General features: G+C 36.0%; 1 protein-coding gene across 1 annotated transcript in view; it reads right to left on the bottom strand.

Annotated features, from left to right (window-relative positions):
- The window catches only part of LARP1B (La ribonucleoprotein 1B), a 112,310-nt gene that overhangs the window by 54,030 nt on the left and 38,138 nt on the right, over nt 1-20,142 (bottom strand). The gene's annotated exons all lie outside the window — the stretch shown is intronic.

The raw sequence follows: 20,142 nt of genomic DNA, 5'->3' as shown, positions 1-20,142 counted from the left end.
TCCCTACGCTTAAGGAATTTACAAGTTAGATGGAAAGAAAGAAATGCACACATAAAAATAATATTAGACAGTGTATGAAAAGTGGATAGTATTTGGTATAAGAATTGAGATCATAAGGGAGGCATCACAGAAGAGATGGGACAAAGCAGCTCCTTAGAATGAGAACTTAGAGAAAGGGAAAAGCATCCTAAATTAGGTACTATGAGCAAAGATGAGAAGCTTGGAATAAGCAATCATTTATCAGAATTCAGTAAATGACAAAATTTGTTTAGAACCAGTGGTCTGGTAAGGAAGCTGGAGAAAGCTAATAGATCTTTAACACTAGTCCAAGAAGTTTCTGCCTCTTTTTCTAATAGTGGGAAACATGTGATGAAACATAAACCTAGATGGCTCTGAAGGTTCATTTCCAAACCGCTTTTATAAGCTTAGTAGCAAGGATACTGCGTAGGTCTAAGCTGTTAGCTCAAAGGAAAAATGGGCCCATCCCTGCCCCTAGGGCCCCTTTCTAATTTTTGTTACATAATCACATAGATGTTCCCTGCCCTGACCTACATATATGTAAAACATTACAGAGGTGGAGGCCATTCTCTACTGGAAGGTCATCGGGCCATAATGCATGAAGACTATTGAAGCCTGGCTGAAGCTGTGGGGAAAAAAAAGAGTTTGAAGGACTACTTGCATTCTATTACTTCTGGTAAGTTTTCCCCAATAAACTCTGTATCACATCTACACTACTCCTGAGTGCTAATTGGTCCATGACCCTTTACAGAGTAACATCTAAAAAGAGTGTAAGGAGGTAAAAGACATGACAAAAGTATCTGTCTGATGAGCCAAATTAAACATCATCATTACAAAATAGTTGTGGCATCTTGCTTTTAACAGCTATCCAAACAATCTTTTCCTTCTGTCTTCAAACATGAATGTTACTTGACAGCTCACACCATTTATTAGATCCAGTTAGCCTTTTAAACTAGGATCTATCTTCTTTTCATGAAAATGCCTTAAATGATTACTTCCCCTATACCAAAATTGCTTTCCCAAAAGTCTTCAATAAGCTCTTCAAGCTAATTGAGTCATTACTCTTCACTGTCCCTTATCTTGCTACAGAGCTTGCTATTAGCAACTCCCACTTCAATGAACATTTATTGTATGTTTATCATATACCAAAAATGAATAAACACAGTTCTATTCTGATGGGAACACAAATAATACGTTTCTGTTTTGTTTTTAACTTTTAAAACTAAGTATGGTGTAACACACCCCCGTTTACATATATATGTATACACACACACTAGAGAAGGGCATAAATCATAGGTATATATCTCAATAAGTCAAAAGTGAAGAGACCTGTGGAACCACCATTCGAGTAAAGATGATATAACTAGCACACTAGAAGTACCCTTCATTCTCCTTCCTAGCACTGCCCTGTCTTTCTTCCTAAAAACAGCCAATACTCAGACTTTAATTCTTTAGATTCATTTTTCCTGTTTTTGAATTTTATAAAAAAGTAATCATAATGTATGGTTTCCTTAACACAAAATTATCTTTATGAGATTCACCTATAGTTTGCGGCTCTACAGCAGAGGTTAACAAACTACAGCCCCTAAAGGCCAAAGTTTGTCTTTGTAAATAGTTTCATTGGAACACAACCACATCCATTTGTTTACATATTGCACACGGCTGCTCCAATGCTACAACTGCAGGGTTGAGTAGTTGCCGTAGTCAATGTATGACATACAAAGCCTAAAATATTTACTACACAGCTCTTTACAGAAAAAGTTTGTCCATCCCTGCTCTACGGTACTCTATTGTATGATCAAACCACAATTTTAAAAAATCCATTCTAGGGACTTCCCTGGTGGCACAGTGGTTAAGAATCTGCCTGCCAATGCAGGGGACACAGGTTTGAGCCCTGGTCCGGGAAGATCCCACATGCCACGGAGCAACTAAGCCCGTGCACCACAACTACTGAGCCTGTGCTCTAGAGCCCACGAGCCACAACTACTGAGCCCACATGCCACAGCTACTGAAGCCTGCATGCCTAGAGCCCGTGTTCCGCAACAAGAGAAGCCACTGCAATGAGAAGCCTGCACACCACAACGAAGAGCAGCCCCCACTCACCGCAACTAGAGAAAGCACACGTGCAGCAACGAAGACCCAACGCAGTCAAAAATAAAAATTAAGTAATTTTTTTAAAAAAAGATAAATACAAACATCCATTCTACTGTTGATGAGCATCAGGTCCTTTCCAGACTATAGCTGCTATAAATAATGTTGCTATAAATATGTTTTTACTGAACACTTATTTGGTGAACATGTTTTTTTACCTTTTTGTAAATTGTAGTTGATATACAGTATTATATGTCACAGGTATACAATACAGTAATGCACAATTTTTAAAGTTTATACTCCATTTATAGTTACTATAAAATATTGGCTATATTCCCTGGATATGTACAACATATCCTTGTAGCTTATCCTATACCTAATAGTTTGTACTTCTTGCTACCCCACCCCTATATTGCCCCTCCCCACTTCCCTCTCCCTACTGGTAACCACTAGTTTGTTCTCTATATCTGTGAGTCTGTTTCTTTTTTGTTATATTCACTACTTTGTTGTATTTTTTAGATTCCACATATAAATGAGATCATACAGTATTTTGTCTTTCTCTGACTTACTCACTTAGCATAATGCCCTCCAAGTCCATCCACTTTGCTGCAAACCGCAAAATTTTGTTCTTTTTTTATGGCTGAGTAGTGTTCCACTATGTGTGTGTGTGTGTGTGTCTGTGTGTGTCTGTGTGTGTGTGTGTATACCACATCTTCTTTATCCATTCATCTTTTGATGCACACTTAGGTTGCTTCCATATTTTGGCAGTTGTACATAATGCTGCTATGAACATTGGGTGCAAGTGTCTTTTTAAATTAGTGTTTTTTGTTTTTTTCAGGTATATATCCAGGACTGGAAATTCCAGGTCACATGGTAGTTCTACTTTTAGTTTTTTGAAAAACCTCCATATTATTTACCACAGTGGCTCCACCAATTTACATTCCCACCAACAGTGTAGGAGGGTTCTCTTTTCTCTAAACCCTTGCCAACATTTGTTATTGTGTTCTTTTAGATGAGAGCCATCCTGACAGGTGTGAAGTGATATTTCATTGTGGTTTTCATTTACATTTCCCTGATGATTAGTGATGCTGAGCATCTTTTCATGTGCCTGTTAACCACCTGCATGTCCTCTTAGGAAAAATGTTTATTCAGTTCTTTGGCCCATTTTTTAATCGGGTTTCTTTCTTTTTTTTTGTTTTTTTTTTGTTTGTTTGTTTTTTTGTATTCTGTTGTTTTTACTTTTTTATTATTATTATTTTTTAACGGTCCAACTAGTGTTTACTTGAGCATTCTTTTTTTTTTTTTTTTTGATGTTAAGTTGTATGAGCTGTTTATATATGTTGGATATTAACCCCTTATTGGTCATACCATTTGCAAATAATTTCTCCCATTCAATAGGCTGTCATCTCCTTTTATCGATGGTTTCCTTTGCCATGCAAAATCTTTTAAGTTTAATTAGGTCCCATTTATTTATTCTTGTTTTTATTTCCCTTACTTTAGGAGATGAATCCAAAAAAAATTCCTGTGATTTATGACAACATACATTTTTATTGAGTATTTACTAGGAGCGGAATTGCTGAATCAGGTGGTGCACTTCAACTTTAGTAGAAAATGCAAATATGTTTTCATAGTAGTTGTACCTATTTACATTCCCATTAGCAGTATATCAAAGTTCCTATTGCTCTACATCCTCATCAACACTTGGTACTGTCAGTTTTTAAAAATTTAGTCTTTTTGAAAAGGACCAAACTATGGATATAAACTACATTTTGGATGGACCTCAAGGGCATTATGATTTTTTAAAAATATCAATCTCAAATGGTAACATGCTGTATGATTCCATTTATATAACATTCTCAAAATGACAACATTATAGAGATGGAGAACAGATTGATGGCTACCAGGGATTAGGAATAGCAGAGGGGAAGCAGATGGGTGTAAGTTTAATAGCACAAGGGAGATCTTTGTGGTGATAAAATAATTCAGTGCCTTGACTTTTATAGTAGTTATGTGAATCTACATGTGATAAAATGATAGAGAAGTATACACACACATTTGTGATAATAAACATCAATTTCCTGGTTTTAATATTGTGGTTTAATTATCTAAGCTATCAGATTTAATTAGATTTAATTATCTAAGATAACCTTTCAAGGTTATCTGGGTGAAGCATACACTGGACCTCTCTGCACTGTTTTTCCAGCTTCCTATGAATCTATAATTATCTCAAAAATTTGAAAAATTTAAATATGTAGCCACTCTGGTAGCCACTGTGGTTTTAATTTGTATTTCTCTGATTATTAATAATGATGAAAACCTTTAGTATATTTTATTTGGATAATTTTTTTGTGATATGACTACCCAATTCTATTGCTCATTTTCCTATACAGTTGTCTTTCTCATTGATTTGTATAAATTCTTTACAAAATGTTGTAAATGTCTTTTTTCTACTCTGTATCTTACCTTTTCACTCTTTTATGGTATCTTCTGTTGAAAAGTTCTTTTTAATGTAGTACATTTTATCAATCATTTGCTTCATTGTGTTATTTCCTGTTTAGTAAATCTTTCTGTACTAAAAGATCATGGAAATAGTATATTAATCTTTTATGATTTTATTATTTTGACTTTCACATTTAAAACTACAATATATCTAGAATTGATTTTTCTGTGTATGGTATAAGGGTTAATGTGCACTTGAAAAGAATGTGAATTCTGCAGATGTCAGGTGCAGTATTTCATTTCTGTCAATTAAGCCAAGTTTCTTAACTGTGTTGTTTACATTTCCCACATCCTTACTGATTTTTTCATCTGCTTGCTATACCTTGCATCTTTCTTGATAAGGTGTATTAAAATCTCCCACTATGATTATAAATTTGTCTATGCACACCTATCAATTTTTGTCTTATATATTTTGAGGCTGCTATTAAACGCATACAAGTTTAGAACTAATATATTTTCTGGTGCAACTAAACCTTTTATGATTATGAAATGTCCCATTTAATCTTGAATAATTCTTTTTGCCTTAAAAATCCACTTTACCCATAGAGTTATACCAACTTTGTTGTGGTTAGTGTCAATATTTATTTAAATCTACACATGTATTTACCATTTCCATTGCTCTTTATTCCTTTCTGTACCTTCACCTTCTTCTGGAATCATTTTCCTTTGCCTAAAATACTTCCTTTGTACTTTCTTTAAAGCGTATCTGCTGAAAATAAATTTTCTCAGTTTTCACATATCTGTTGGTTATTTCACCTTCATTTTAAACAGCTGCATTGAGATACAATTTACATACCATAAAATTCACCTATATTAAGTGTACCCTTCAACTATTTGTTTACCTTTATTTCTGAACACTAGTTCCCTTCCAGTACTGTGATTATACCACCCCATTGTCTCCCGACTTCCATTATTTCTGCTGAAAAGTTAGCTGTAAGTCTTACTATTGATGCTTTTAAAGAAGTTTGTCCTTTTCTCTGGCTTTTGTTATTTATTTTCAGCAGTTTTAAATTATAACCTTGATGTGGTTTTCTTTATATTTATATTCTTTGGAGTTCATAGGACCTCTTGAATTTATCCCTTGTTATATCTTTCATCGGTTTTGGTAAAATGTCAGCCATAATTTCTTCAAATAATATTTCTGCCTTATCCTCTCACTCCTCTCTTCTGAGAATCCAATCAAACGTATGTTTGAGCTTGGGACTGTATCTCCTATGTCTCTGACACTATTTTCTTTATTTTCCACTTTTCTTGCTCCATGCTTCAATCTTGATTTTTCCTTAACCCATCTTAGTAATTCTGTATTCAGCATGTACTTATCTACTGTTAAGCCAGTTCATTGCACTCATTTTATATATTTCATTTCCAGAATTTCAGTTAGATTCCTTTTTAAAATTTCTACTTCTCTGATTAAATTCTCCATTTTTAAAAATCATGTTAATAATAACTAAAGTCTGTTTGATAACTCTATTACCTGGATCTCTGTGGATCTGTCTCTATTTTCTATTGTTCCTTTTGTTTTTTCTATAATATCATCTTGTCTTCTGGTATGCCTGATTATTTTGGGGGGGCAGACATTATTTTTGAAAACTTGAGGCTTAGGATGATATTTTACTCCAGAAAGGATTTGTGTTTTCCTTCAACTAAGTGGCTACAGGCATCAGCATGCTGATCCAATGAGGGATTAAAATGAACAGACGCTAACTCTACCGAGAGCATATCTTTTTTAAGTTACCCTGATTTTCTAGGATGTAGGCCTTCAGAGTCCCAAAGCCTAGAAGGCTTACTAGAGGTCCCCAACTGGTTTCTGAACACCAATTTTTATTGCCCTAGTTCCATGAGTTTTTCAAAAAATCTCTTTTCAGCTTTTCAGTTGCTTCTTCTGGAACTAGCTGATGCCTCTGAGGGAAATGCAGACTGTAATGTCAGTCTTCTTCAGATTTCCTTCTTCCAGATTTTAGCCACACAATTCTTTATTGTATTGTTAGCTCTACTGTGTTTTCATGCAAATTTTTTTACCTACTTTTCCAGTTGTTCTCGGCAGGAGGGCTGATATGAATTACACAGTCTACCCCAATTGAATCTATAGCCAGTCTAATTTTGTTTTCTTAAATAAACTTATACTTTGCCTTGGTCAAAAGGGGACCAAAAAGACTTAATAATCAGTGGATAAGACTTGTAAACAAATTAATTACATTTCACTATAAGAGTTAAAAATTGGCACATATCGGAGCGGCTGGGCCCGTGAGCCATGGCCGCTGAGCCTGCACGTCCGGAGCCTGTGCTCCACAATGGGAGAGGCCACAAAAGTGAGAGGCCCACGTATGGCAAAAAAATAAATAAATAAAATTTTAAAAATGATTTTTCTGGGGTGGATGACAATAAAAACTATCAAAGAGGTATTTCCTGGGAAGAGTAAAATCTGAACTGGGTTTTGCAGTCTAAAGGATGAAAAGGAGTTTGGCAAGTAAACAATGTAAAAAAATAGTGCAGACAGAAGAAATAACACATGCATCTTGGTATTTATTGATTATGAATTTTAAAACTGAAAGCAGTGGCACAATGGAGACAGAGAGATATGTAAGAGCCAAATCATGAATTCCTGTTTTCCAAGGAATTTGAACTTTATGTTGAGGGAGGTAAAAAAGCACTGAAGAGCATTAAGAAAAATAGGAAAATAGTAGGATTAATATTTTAGAAATTTGAAGGATTTTCATTCTTTTCCTTGGGATCACTTATTTTGAAAATTAAGTAAGCCTGAAACTATTTGCAGCCATCTTTGCCATCTCACAGAGAAAGCCTGACTGAAAATGAAGCTAACACAGAGGAAAGAAGACCAAAGATAGTAGAGAAATGTGAAATCATTCTTTGAAGTTCTAGACAAAGACTTGTCTGGAAGCAAGTACTACTCCTTGGACTTCTGGTAGTAAATTCCCTTACTTGCTAGGAAAAAAGGAGGAAAGGAGAAAGGAAGGAGGAAGACTACTCTCTGACAAGAGGAAAGCTAGAAAGAGAATGAACTAGAGCCAAGAACCTAGTATACAAACCCCATAGAGAGATAGTGCAGACCAGAACTGTTGCATGGCAGTGATGGTTATGGAAGGATGGATAGGACCTAGTGACACACTGCATGTTGGAAGTTAGAAGTTGATGAGGATTCCTAAGGCATCCAACCAAAATTTTAAAAAACATAGAAAACAGGTTTAGGGTAGGTTTCCTTTAATTTTTAAAATGGAGACAGAATATAAATGAGATACCTATGGAACACGAGACACACAGCTGGAAAATCTAATAGCTACTGGTTACAGTTCTAGAGGCCCACAAAGACACTAGGATGTCATTAGCATACAGTTAATGATTAAAAACCTGGGAATAAATTCTCTCACTTGGACAAGGTAACAAAGTTCTAAGAGAAGCAGGTCAAGGGTAGGACCAGGGAAGACCACATTTAAAAAGCAGGCGGAAATTGTACACTCAAAAATGGTTAAAACTGTAAATTTTCTGTATACATATTTTACCATAATAAAAAAAAGACACCCCCCCCAGTAAAGGCAAGCATGCCATTTTGTCATGTCATAAGGTATGAAAAGTGCTAAGCAATGGGGACCTAACACTGGTATACATTAGCCATCTTGAGAAAGTTCTAACCTGACCAAATGTGAAACATTTGAACATCAAAATGGTATCCATTCAAGAGTCCATACTGACATTAGAAAGAGACAGAAAAAGACAGAGAGAGAAGAGAAAGTTAAAATACAAAATAAAAAATGAATGGAAAGTTCTCTTTTACAGAAGAATGCTAACTGACATAGAGGGAGTAACAAATAAAAAATTACCATCTTATAATCACCATAGTAAAACTGATTCAAGCAAAAGTCATCAATGGAAGCTAAAACACTAAGTGAAGACTGCTGGGGAACACGGCTTTAAAATATTACTCCAGAGATCACTTATTAATTACAAAGGGAAGCAGGTACCTTCTTCATCTGTTTGCAGAAGACATATAAAGGAAAGTGACAACATGAAAACCAAATGACATCATTATGTCTCCTGAGGTGATATACTAAAGACGGCACATAACCTATGTAATATTCCTCCCAAAAATATTTAACCTAAAGCTAGTCATATGGAAATGCCAGGCAAACCTAAACTGAGGGATATTTTCCAAAACTATTGACCTGGATTCTTCAAAAATGTCCATGTCTGCACCCCTATGTTCATAGTAGCACTATTTACAATAGCCAAGACATAGAAACAACTTACATGTCCATCAACAGATGAATGGATAAGGTGTGGTGTGTATGTATGTGTGCATATATATATACAAAATAAAATATTACTCATCCATAACAAAGAATGAAATAATGCCATTTGTAGCAACTTGGATGGACCTAGAGATGATCATACTAAGTGAAGTCAGAAAGACAAATACCACATGATATCACTCACATATGGAATCTAAAATATGACACAAATGAACTTTATCTACAAAACAGAAACAGACTCACAGACATAGAGAACAGACTTGTGGTTGCCAAGGGGAAAGGGGGACAGGGGAGGACTGGATTGGGCATTTGGGACTAGCAGATGCAAACAATTACACATAAAATGGATAAACAACAAGATCTTATTGTATAGCACAGCGAACTATGTTCGGTATCCTGTAATAAACCATAATGGAAAAGACAAAGAAAAAAGAAAAAAAAAAGCCACTGGCATGAAAAGCAAAAAAAAAAAAAAAAAAAAAAGGCTGAGGTATTATTCTAAATTAAAGAAAATTAAAATTATGTAATTCTAAATGCAATGTGTGATTCTTGCAGTTGGTATCAAAAAAAAATTAAAAGTTATAAGGACAGTATTAAGACAATTAGAGAAATCTAAATATAGGCTATATATTAGATATAGCATTCTATCAAGACTAAACTTTCTACGTTTGACAGCTATTGTTATGTAGGAGAATGTACTGGTTTTTAAGAGATACAGACTTTATATTTAGGGATAAAGTGGCATAGTGCCTATAACTAACTCTCAGGTGGTTCAAAAAATTCACATACATATTATACATATCCCTTTGGTTCAGCATTTCATTTCACCCCTGGATTATTATAAATAAGTTTTAACTCAACTTCTACCCTCCCCTACTCTGACCTAGGCTAATGCCTCTGTTAGATTAAACCTTACTAAACCATATTTTGATCATACCACTTTTCTTTGTAAGAACTGCAATCGCTCCTTTTCTAAATTCCTACACAGATTTCAAGACACTTCACAATCTGCTCCCATCCCACCTACCCAAACAATCTTCAATTTCAGTACATCACAATAGTACTAACATTTTTAACCTGAAATTTGATTATACTTGTTCAGCAATTACAGTAACTTTTTAAGTTATTTTTTAATGCAACTGCCATTCTACTCAATGAACATACGCAGTGAAGTAATTAAGCCCTAAAATGTTAATTCACATAAAGAAAAACCCAACAAAAGGATGCATACATTTCAATAATGTCCTGACCATTAAAAGGTAAAGTATCTAGGGAATTTCCTGGCAGTCCAGTGGTTAGGACTCCACACTTCCACTGCCGGGGGCCTGGGTTTGATCCCTGGTCAGGGAAACCCTGCAAGCCATGCAGTGCGGCCAAAAGAAAAAGAAAAAAAAGAGAGATTAAAAGGTAAAGTATCTAAACAAGTATAGATTCAGCATATCCTCAAGGATCTAATTTTATAATTAAAGGCTTTCATGAATAAAAAAAGTTGAGAAACACTGACTAAATTTGAATTATTTTAAAAATCAGCCTCTTAGGAAAAAGATGACCATGAACAGGAAAAGCCAACAAGTTAGAATCTTCATAAATTTGCTCAAGTGCTTCAAACAGTGGAACACTCAAATATTTTATAAATACGATCCTGCTACATTACTAAATATATGATAAATTTACATATGCATATTATGATGTGGGGGCTATGTTTAAAACCACATACGTATTTTACAAGTCGTTTAAAGGACTTTTAAAAGTATTTTGGCCATACTCAGTTTTCAACTTAAAAGGACTCTAGAACCAATTCCCAAATAATATTTAATTCCAGTGCATTAGAGAAGACACATAAGTTAGGTCTTAGACCTATCAATGTTGAGCAACTTTTCTTTACTCAAGAAACAGTAATTTAAAAATTGTAAACTGTATTTTTCATAAATTATCTTTATCAGGATATTAAAAAATACATCTGTGTTGCACATCACTGCAATTCCATCAAAGAAGGAACAGGCCAGATTTTATAAACTACATATTTACATTGTAATAGCTAACTTAAACACTATCTTTGAAGGAGATACTTTAGCATCTGATTTTTCATTTACTGACATACATTGTTGTAGTATTGAATTCTTAGTCACTCTTCAATCCACTTTCTTTGAGACACAACATTTTCATCATCACTGTTCTTCGCAACAATCACAAGGTTTTAACATTTATTTAAGAGACAGTCCACCCACCTACTTACAGCACCAGAGGCTACTTTCTGTCCTCAGCTCTCTTTTCTCCATTTTCCCCCTTCAAGTCAAGCCAACTGGTTACCTTCACTAGCTGGACTACCTATTCTGTTTTGATTTTGTACATTTCCAGATAGTGCCTAAAAACCAAGGAAAAGCTCTTGCGTGCATCAAGGGATGGAAATTCTGATAAAAGTTATAAGGGGGCAAATTTTACAACCACTGTTTTAGCAGCGGGAAAAAAATTTTCTCTGCCACAGAAACCTGAAAAATAAATCAAGCAGAGTCCCAGGAACAGGCAAGAAATGAGTCAGTTGTTTAGGGCTGACTAGTCTACACCTTAAATCAAACATACAAAAGAGGTTCCTAGTCTGAGCTCAACAAACAGGGGAAACATAAAGGACCTTGGGCCTGTAAACTCCATGACATCAGGGACTTGCTGTTTATTTTCCTCAACACTGTACACAAGTGCCTATCACTAAGCTTGACACCTCACAGGTACTCGGATATCTGTAATGAATGAACAAAAAATGGATGACTGAATGAAAAAGAGAGAAACTGAAGTCAAGAAGAATGTGTTCCAAAGGAAGATATTTTGGGTTTTTTTTTTTTTTTTGGTCAGGAGTATTGAACAAAACAGTGGGTCCTAGATTAAGTGTTTTGTTAATTATAATATAGAATATTCATTCCTAGGGCCAAGTTTAAGCCTAACCCTTCTCTATAATGCCTCCCTTGATTATGCCAACCCAAAACTCTCAAAATTCTTTCATCCAGGTCTTTTAAAATAATTCTGCCTTAGTGTGAACTCTATGTATACAGTATAAAAATTAATAGCTGTGAATATTACCTGTTACCACCATCTAGGTTAACAGAACACTGACAATACCTTAAAGCTCCTTGTTTGCTTCTGCCCAATCACATTCTCTTCCTTTTCTCCAGAGGTACTGCTATATGGATTTTAGTGAAGGTCATTTCCTAACTGTTCTTTTATTAACCACCTTTGAAAGTTCCCCTAAGCAATATATTTCACTTCCCCTGTGTTTGACCTTTATGTAAATAAAATCATATTTTAATATGATAATATAATATACTGCATATATTCCATGAATAACATTCACCAAATCTTTCTTAGTTTAATTTTTATTTGGGAATTTCTCTAACATATGCAAAAATAGAACAGTATACTGAAGCCCTATATATCCATTACCTAGTTTCAATTATCATCATTTTACCATTCTCTTATTTGATGTACACCAGCATTACTTTAAAAATCATCCCCCTTTCTTTGTTTCTAAGCAGCTCCAGTCATGGTGCTGGTGTTACCCTTGCCTGGTTGTAGGTGGCTGTCTCTCCTGTCTGTAGAATTCTGGCCTGAAAATACCAGCTGGTACACCAAACTAAGCAGCTAAAACAGGGACATTATTTCCTCCTAATATCAGTTCAGTAACTAGATTTGGTTTTTTACTACTGTACATTTCTGGCAAAGAGGGAAAATAATAGTTCCTCGGTCTTCCTTTGTTTTTGCGTTAGATTTTGATATTTCAGACTGTAAAGGGCTCTGGGGGATGATATTGATATTACCTGTGATAGCAGTAATTTTACTGAAGCAACTGCATTGAAATTCACTTGGGTTTTCTCTCATTATCAGATTCTATTCCAAACAAGTATTCTGTAAATCCACATGGATTACCAGTGTGTTATAGATTTATTATAAAACAACATTCTATGTTTGGTCTACATTGAAAATAGTTTAAGTTAGTCTTATCAGCTAAAATATTTTAAAATGTTCTTTACATGAAAATTTATATTTTTAAAACTTTAGGGACTTTATTTTTCTAAGTCAGTTAACTACTTTTTTAAAAAAATATTTTGTATCTACTTTTGTAACTTCATCAGAATAAAACATATTGAAAGAAAAAAAATCATCCCCATTTCTGTATCTATGATTAATTTATTTCACTGCTAAATACCAAACCATTATACACAAAGACACAATTTATTTATCCATTATACTATTTTGGACATGATATGAAATTGATGCTTATTAGATATCTGTGTGTATACATATACATTTAGAAATGGAATAGATGTTTCCTAGGATGCAGAAATAGTCAACTTTAGTAAGTAATATTAAACTGTTTACAAAGATGGTTGTAACATGCAACAACATAGACGGGCCTAGTGTGTATTATGCCTAGTGAAATAAGTCAAAGAAGACAAATACTGTATGTTATTACTTACAAGTGGAATCTAAAAAATAAAATGAATGAATGAATATAACAAAACAGAAACAGACTCACAGATATAGAGAACAACTAATGGTGACCAGTCGGGGGGAGGGAGTGAGAAGGGGCAAGACAGGAGTAGGGGATTAAGAGGTACAAACTACTATGTATAAAATAAATAAACTTCAAGTATATATTGTATAGCACAGGGAATATAGCCAATATTTTATAATAACTTTATTTTTTTATTTTATTTTTTTGTGGTACATGGGCCTTTCACTGTTGTGGCCTCTCCCTTTGTGGAGCACAGGCTCCGGACGTGCAGGCTCAGCGGCCATGGCTCATGGGCCCAGCTGCTCCGCGGCATGTGGGATCTTCCCGGATCGGGGCACGCACCCGTGTCGCTTGCATCGGCAGGTGGACTCTCAACCACTGCGCCACCAGGGAAGCCCTATAATAACTTTAAATGGAAGATAATCTATAAAAATTCTGAAGCACCAGGATGTACACCTGAAATTAATATAATATTGTAAATCAACAATACTTCAATTTTTTTAAAAAAATGGTTCTAACAATTTAATCTAGCACCAACTATGGTATGTGAGTTCCTATTGTGCCATTCTTCACAAAGACTTAATACTGTCAGACTTTAATTTTATGATATAACAGTTATGATCTTCTGCCTCTGCATATGATAGAGTAACTGACACAAGCCTACTTCTGCCAATGAAAATAACCATAAACTGATATAAAGTAACTATTTTGGCATTGGATAACTAGCAATGCAAGATCCTGATCTCTCAAAGAAGAGAAATTCACAAGGTGGACTCCACAATCACCCCAGCTCTCTTTTCTCAGTACAATTTCCCAACCACAGCACAGCAAGCTTCAGGCCAAGCAAAGCATGGCTGTCCTGCTGAGCTGAGAAGGTAGTGCTTAGCATTCAGGGAAGCTGAAGCAATGGAATCTATAGAGCAGAGCACTGAGGAAGAGGGAGATAATTAGTGTTGGAGGGGGCAATACCCCTTGTGAGTAGAACCCTGTGAGTCCTTGGCTGAAGGCTGAGCTACATACATAGAGGATAAGACTCCCTGACACATATCCAAAAACAGCTGCAATGGGACTGAGCTGAACAGTTATATTAAAGGTCCAATAGCATTGGGAGATAATGACATATAGACCCAGTTGAGAATGGAGACCCCTTGTTAACCACTCATCAACACCCAGGGCATCCAGGTGAGATGCACTTTAAAAATTAGGCCAGGCTACAGAGTAAGGCCCACCCCCTACAGTAAGACCTACTCTAGATTCCCTAGCAAAGCCTAACACAAAACCTGATAAGATGCTGAGGAGACATAGGGTTTAGAGGCTAAGCTCTACCAAGTTAGAGAGGTTTTCCACAGATCTAACCTAACAAATAAAACCAAGCTCACAAAATTCCAAGTTGTCAGGCCAATAAAACAAAAAAATCAACATTCCTCAGAGGAAGAGGACATAATCTATAATCTCTACAGTATAATACCTAAAATGTCTAGTAAAAAAACATTTCACATCTAACATCTAAAATGTGAAAAGAAACAGGAAGATGTAACACACAGTCAAGAAAACAACAACAACAACAAGAGTCAACAGAAACTGTCTTCCTGATGTCTCAAATGTTAGATTTTACAATAGGGACTTTAAAGCAACTATTACAGAGTTAAGTTTGATGAACTAAAGGAAAAGATGGTCTGAATGAGTGAACAGATAGGAAATCCCAGCCAAAAACGTAGACTACAAAAAAAATAAGTTATAGAACTGAAAACTTTGTACTTGGATGAGCTTAAGAATAGAATGGAGATGGCAGACAAAAGCTAGTGAAAATAAAGACAGATTTGTAGACATAATTTAATGTATAAAACAGAGGGAAAATAGCCTGTGAGCCACAACTACTGAGCCCACGTCACAACTACTGAAGCCTGTGTGCCCTAGAGCCTGTGTGCTGCAACTACTGAGCCACATGCTGCAACTACTGAAGTCCATACGCGTTGAGCCCGTGCTCCTCAACGAGAGAAGCCACCATGATGAGAAGCCTGTGCACCACAACGAACAGTAGCCCCCGCTCGCCGCAACTAGAGAAAGCTTGCGCACAGCAACGAAGACCCAATGCAGCGAAAATACAAAATTTAATAAATAAATAAATAAAAGACTATGTTTCTTCTTTTCACAATTTCCTTAAAAGACAACTGTTAGTTTAAAGCAAAATAATAACATTTTAAGATGGGCTTAGAATACATGTAATACAACAACACTAGCACAAAGGTAGTGGAACTGTATTTTTGTAATTATAAATTATATTTGTAAGCCAAGAAATATTAACTGTCAGATGAGAAAACGGTGAAGTGATATAATCTAGATAGATTTAGAAAAGTTAAGGAGGCGTATTATTAGCACTAGAGTAATCACTAAAAAATAAAGTTTAAAGAAGCATAACTAAGAAGCCAAAAGAGAAAATAAAATGTAATATTATAAAACGTTTGATTAACTTAGAGGTCACAAAAGAAATTAAAAAGGGAATAAAAATATAACTAGTAAGACCCAATTATGTGATGTCTACAAGAAACCCTCCTATAAAATAAAGGCACTAATTGGGGAATTTCCTGGCAGTCCAGTGGCTAGGACTTGGAGTTTTCACTGCCAGGGCCTTGGTTTGATCCCTGGTCGGGGAGCTAAGATCCTGCCAGCCACACAGCACAGCAAATAAATAAATAAAAATTTTTAAAAATAAATATAAATAAAATAAAGGCACTAATAGGCTGAAAGTAAAAAGATTAAAGAAAGGTGACAACTTTGGCTTCAACATCAGACATGGCATTACAAGAAATAATGATGAGGGACTTCCTTAGGGGTGCAGTGGTTAAGAATCCGCCAGCCAATGCAGGAGACACGGGTTTGATCCCTGGTCCGGGAAGATGCCACATGCCACAGAGCACCTAAGCCTGGGCGCCACAACTACTGAGCCTGCGCTCTATAGCCCATGAGCCACAACTACTGAAGCCCAGGTGCTAGAGCCCATGCTCCGCAACAGGAGAAGCCATTGCAATGAAAAGCCCACACACTGCAACGAAGAGTAACCCCCGCTTGCCACAACTAAAGAAAGCCTGCACGCAGCAACGAAGACCCAACGCAGCCAAAATTAAAAAAAAAAAAAATTAAAATGATGATGAGTCAACACGGATCACTGTGCATATTTCATAATGATGAATCAATTCATCAAGAATACATAACTACATATGTATACTGCATCTCAGATGCATATATATGCATCACATATACATGCATTTAACAATAGAGCTACAAAATTTATATAGCAAAAACTGTCAGCTCTAAAAAAAAAAACTGACAGCTCTAAAGGAAGAAATAAACGAATTTCAACCACAGTTGAAGATTTTAACAGCCCTCTCTCAGTAATTTATATGAGGAAAAAAAAGTCTACAGGATATGTAAGATTTGAACAATGCTATCAGTTAACAGTCTGGCCTAATTGACATTTACAGAATATTACACCTTAAACCTACAGATTATAAATTATTTCCAAATATACATAAAATCCTCCACCAAGATAGTGGAACTATCCTGCTTGCTTAGTCATTTTTTTCTCTGAGCACCAACCCCATTCTAAACTTACTTCCCTTAGAAAATACTTATGGGAATATTTTGAGGCTTAGAATGACATCAGTCTACCATCAGTGGGCCAAATCTGGCCCGTGGTCTGTTTTATTGTACAGCCCTCTAGCTAAAAACAGCTTTTACAATAAAGGGCTACATTAAAATAAAATTTAAAAATACAAAAAACAACCAACAAAAAACCAACCATGAAACAAAGAACATGCTACAGAGACCCTAAGTAGCCTGCAAAGCAGAAAATATTTACTATCCAGTCCTGTACAGAAGAGTTTGCCAAACTCTGAAATAAGTTCCTCCAAGGAGGATATACATTTGCTTATGCCAGGCACCTGTGATTTTAATAGTCCAGAACTACTTTATATTCTTAGTTCTAGCTTTTTTCAGACTGAAGTATATTATGAATTTCAGCTGCAAATCCATAAATGTTTGACCATTGAGTGGTTACTTCCCACCTGCCTCCATTCAGAACCAAGACCAAGAAATGTCCTCTGAGTAAATGTCCGCTTCTGAGCTCAGTTTCTTTGCTCTGGGATTGCATATTCAGTCAATCTATGGTACAAGCATAACTTTTTTTTTGTAATTTTTTCAATAATTTAATCTAGAATTTTCACTTATTTTCCATAGGAGGGTTATCTGGGAACCTAGCCATTCATATACTCATAGAGAGAACACTTGAATCAAGCTCCTTCACTTGTATTCTGCTACTATAGAGGTTTACGTAACTGTGGAGAGAGCAGGAAATGTAGAACATGAAAGGATGCTCAAAGACGGTGATGTCTAACCAAGTTTGAATCATGAATAGGAGTTTGTGTAGCAAAGATGATGGGGCAAGGGGCTTCCCTGGTGGCACAGTGGTTGAGAGTACGCCCGCCAATGCAGAGAGACACAGGTTCGTGCCCCGGTCTGGGAAGATCCCACATGCTGTGGAGCGGCTAGGCCCATGAGCCATGGCCACTGAGCCTGCATGTCCGGAGCCTGTGTTCTGCAACGGGAGAGGCCACAACAGTGAGAGGCCCGCGTACCACAAAAAAAAAAAAAAAAAAAAAAAAAAAAAAGATGGGGCAAGAGGATTTCAAGGCTTTGGGGAAACATGCACAAAAGCTTAAAGATGAGAAGAGTATCTTTGGGAAACTCCCAAGTACTTCAGTGTACAGAGAAAAAGAGCAGTAAGATGAGGCTGGAAAAGTAGAAACATGGAGATATGGAAGAATTCATGAAATATGAGAGTAACACAAACAAGACTTACTAACTTGAGGCAAGAGGGATATACCCATGCCAATGTTCAGGGATCACAGACGCAATCACCAAGATAGGAATCATAAACCAACTGGGGAGTTCTGTTTACTGTGAGGAGGAAAAGGAGCTAAAGAAGGGGGTTTTGAATGGAGAAATAATAAATTCAGTTTTGGGCATGTTGATTTTTAAAGAACTCTAGGACAAATATGATGAAATGTCCCAGGAGGCAGCTAGACACACTGCATCTGAAATTCAAGGTCAAAATCTAGTCCAGATATAAAAGAGTTGGGATTAAAACAACATACAGTGGTGAATAAAGTCCTGAGTAGAAAGAGTGCTTAGAGAGAGCAGTTAGAGTAAGAATACAGAGTCTTAAGTCATAAGCCTAGGAATCTCTGACAATTAAGGAACAAACAGACGATAAACGTAAATCTAACTGAAAAAGAATGGGTACAGAAGTAGAAGGGGGACGTCCCTTGTGGTCCAGTGGCTAAGACTCCGTGCTCCCAATGCAGGGGGCCCTGGTTCTATCCCTGGTTACGGAACTAAATCCCGCATGCTGCAACTTAAAAGATCACACGTGCTGCAAGTAAAAGATCCCACATGCCGCAACTAAGACGCATTGCAGCCAAGTAAATAAATACTAAAAAAAAAAAAAAAAAAAAACGACGACAAAGTAGAAGGAAAAGTGAGAGAATGTGGTGTAATGGAAAAGCCAAAAAGTTTCAATAAGTTAACAGCTTTAAATACTCATGACCTAGGTAAGATCTAGGTAGGATCTTCCAGACCCAAAAAAAAGCCCATTGCCACAAAAAAAAAAAAAAAAAAAAAAAAAAAAAAAAAAAAGACGACGACAAAGTAGAAGGAAAAGTGAGAGAATGTGGTGTAATGGAAAAGCCAAAAAGTTTCAATAAGTTAACAGCTTTAAATACTCATGACCTAGGTAAGATCTAGGTAGGATCTTTTCCATCATTTTTAGAAATAAATCAAGAATAATCTTGGTACTGTCCCTCCATTTTCCTGCCTAATCTCTTTGGTCTAAAGCCTCCCTAGTAAAATTTCTGCAGAAGAAATAGCCTGTAGTCTCCCACTGCTCACCAGGAAGCTCTGATTTTTCCAAGAACCGTTTTCTTCCATTCTACAAAAATGACTTAACTTTCTCACTCTCGACCCTTTCACCAGCCCCATAACCCTGACTCATTTCATTGAGAAAGGTAAAATCATGAGGAGGAAATTACTCCTATTTCTACCACGAAATCTACAAACCCATCTACACTCATGTTCTATTTCTTCCCTCCAGGTAAAGAACCAAAGCCTCTCTCTGAAAGGCCAATACCTCTCTCTGTATCAACTGCTCTCAGCTAGGGGTGATTTTGCCCACATAACCCTCTTCAAGGTATATTTTTTAAAATTGTCATGGGGGTGGGGTGCTTCTGACATCTAGTGGATAGAGGCCAGGGATGATGCTAACCACCCTTTGTTGCACAAGACAGCTTCCAAGAAAAGAATTAGTATCTGGTTCAAGATGTCAATAGGGCCAAGGCTGACAAACCCTGATCCACAATGCTCTGAATCCTACCAGTCTCACAGTCTCAAGAATTTAGCTCCATTTTCTACTCCCTTCTATATCTTCAACTTTCCCTTTCCACTGGACCATTCCCGTAACCATGTAAAATGTTCCAGTACTTTCTAATCTTTAAAAATATATTAATAAACAAATACACACACACAAACTTTGACTCATCTCCTTTCAGGTACTGCCACTTCTCCAATATATTATACCAAGCTTCAATATTCGTATTATATCATTCAATATAATATTCAATATTCATATGTATTTGAATGCATTACATTCATATTTCTACTTGTCATTTCTTCAAACTTTTACCCCAACTTCCACTGTGATAGCAAGTTTCT

The sequence above is a fragment of the Lipotes vexillifer genome, unplaced genomic scaffold (assembly GCF_000442215.2).
Source record: "Lipotes vexillifer unplaced genomic scaffold, Lipotes_vexillifer_v1.1 scaffold159, whole genome shotgun sequence".
NCBI lineage: Eukaryota > Metazoa > Chordata > Mammalia > Artiodactyla > Lipotidae > Lipotes > Lipotes vexillifer.
The sequence above is the reverse complement of the archived record's forward strand: the minus strand, read 5'-3'. Positions and strand labels throughout refer to the sequence as shown.